The sequence below is a fragment of the Pinus tabuliformis genome, chromosome 3_2, assembly GCF_031772625.1.
Source record: "Pinus tabuliformis cultivar Carrire ecotype Pingquan chromosome 3_2, CPIR1, whole genome shotgun sequence".
In the NCBI taxonomy this organism is placed as follows: domain Eukaryota; kingdom Viridiplantae; phylum Streptophyta; class Pinopsida; order Pinales; family Pinaceae; genus Pinus; species Pinus tabuliformis.
Genome location: NC_142302.1, coordinates 1,284,805,143 through 1,284,807,150, shown reverse-complemented (window position 1 = coordinate 1,284,807,150; position 2,008 = coordinate 1,284,805,143).

Genomic DNA, 2,008 nt, shown 5'->3' with positions numbered 1-2,008 from the left:
CATGATATTTTGTTAATTTATTATCCAATCTTGATTCTCCTATTGTAGAGAGAAAATCCCTAGATTCTCCCCCCGTCCAAATCTTCATAATCTTCCCAATATTCTCACAATATTCTACAAAAATAAATAATATTAGGCACAAATATGCAATTATCTCTAAACCTTCCTAATGAACATATTAAAGCTAAAAATATGTCATATAATGCAAAAAAGATAGGTTTAATGTGTTGAAGGATGGTCAAATGGGCCTTAATTTATGTCTAATTTGGAGGCCCATCAATAGGCAATGGATACTAGTGATGGAAAGAAGGATTAAGAGTCAGAGAGTCATGTTCATGCTCAAAGTGTAAGTTGCTATGAAGGTTCAAGTCTGAGAAGCGATTGAAGGTCGTGCTAGAGGTGTGGTGGTTACAAGGAGAGGAAACCTTGGAGAGTGAGGACGTAAGAGGGATATGCAAAGGATGAAGAAGGATAGAGTCTAGGTATAAAATACACAGGGGAAATATGCATATAAGGTTGGGGTTCATGGAATACAAAGGATTGTGGAAGCTGAAGAGGCGACAACATGAAGACACATAGCAACAAGTCGCAATCGCAAAACACAAGGATAGGGAGGTCTTAAATCGTAAAACTAGGGGCTACTTGCAAGTCGTGTATCTAGTGACTAGTCGCAGCTTTCATTTGCAAGGCAAGGTCGCACGTAATAATTGCGACTCAAGGGGGCTCGTAGGCTGAAAGTGGGTCACAAGTTGCATAGAGAGGACAAGTCGCAAGAGAGGACATATTGTGACATCATGGAGAAAAACAAGTCACAAGGTCGCAGGCAAGAGTAGGTTGCATAGATCGATGACCTTCTCAGATGTGATCTTGTGTCTATGGAACTAAGGAATGGTCAGTCGTAAATCGCAATAGGATGTAGATTGCAGGTTACATAAATAGATAGGTTTCAAGGTCGCACAAGAGACCAAGTTGCAGGAGTTGTTGATTTTTGCAATCGTTATTACAACTTAGTGACTAAGGGTTTGATAGCTAGGTAGCGAGGAGAGAGAAAGGTCGCAAATCGTAAGGGGGGAGGGGGGGCGCAAAAGGAGAGGTCACAAGGTCGCAAAAGGGACTAGGTCACAAAGGCTACTGCCTTTTCTAGTCTTTGTGATTATGCAACTAAGGGATCTAAGAAAATCGCAAGTTACACAATGGGTTAAGGGGTGGGGGGGGCCGCAAAAGGAGAGGTCACAAGGTCGCAGAAGGGACTAGGTCACAAAGGCTACTGTGTTGGATCCCTATAATACTAGTGATTACCCCATTACTATTGTAGTTGTACCCCTTATTAATATTGTTGTGCCCCTATTATCCCCATATTGTTATTACTGCGCCCCATAGAATCCCTCTATTGTTATTTTTTGTGGCTTTATATTATTATTGTTAGGTCGGCTGGGTTATATTGTGCCTCCTTACACTCCTATATATAGAAAGGAGGTTTTGTCATTTGAATCATCCAAGAATAGTTCATTTATGTAATGTAAAGGAGGTTGCCCCCTCTAAGAGGCTAAATTATAAGGCGTTGATCTATCTTTTCTATCTTTTCTTGAGCTGGTTTCATAACATTTGGTATCAGAGCTTTGGATTCTAGGGTTTCGCTGCTCCAAAGAGGTCATCGTGGCATTTTCGCTATAACTTTTTTTTTGCGGCGTTTCAGAAGTTGCAAAAAAAACCCATTTGAGAAGAAATCGCGCTGAACCTCGGGTCCGAATTTCAGAGTTGTTCGCGCTATATTTACGGAGATATGATCTGATGAATTTGGTCTTTTAGAAGATTCCTGAATTACATTCCAAACAGGTGACCTGGGGAAAAGCGTCTTAACTTTCTCTCTGGGGATCGGATTGAAATTTCATAAGAAGGTACAGAAAGAGGACGGACTGTAGTTTCTTGTATGCATTTTTTAGATCCAAAGGTCAAAACAGTGACTCGTGGCACTCTTACAAGTTCGCTCTACTGAACTAGTCTATAA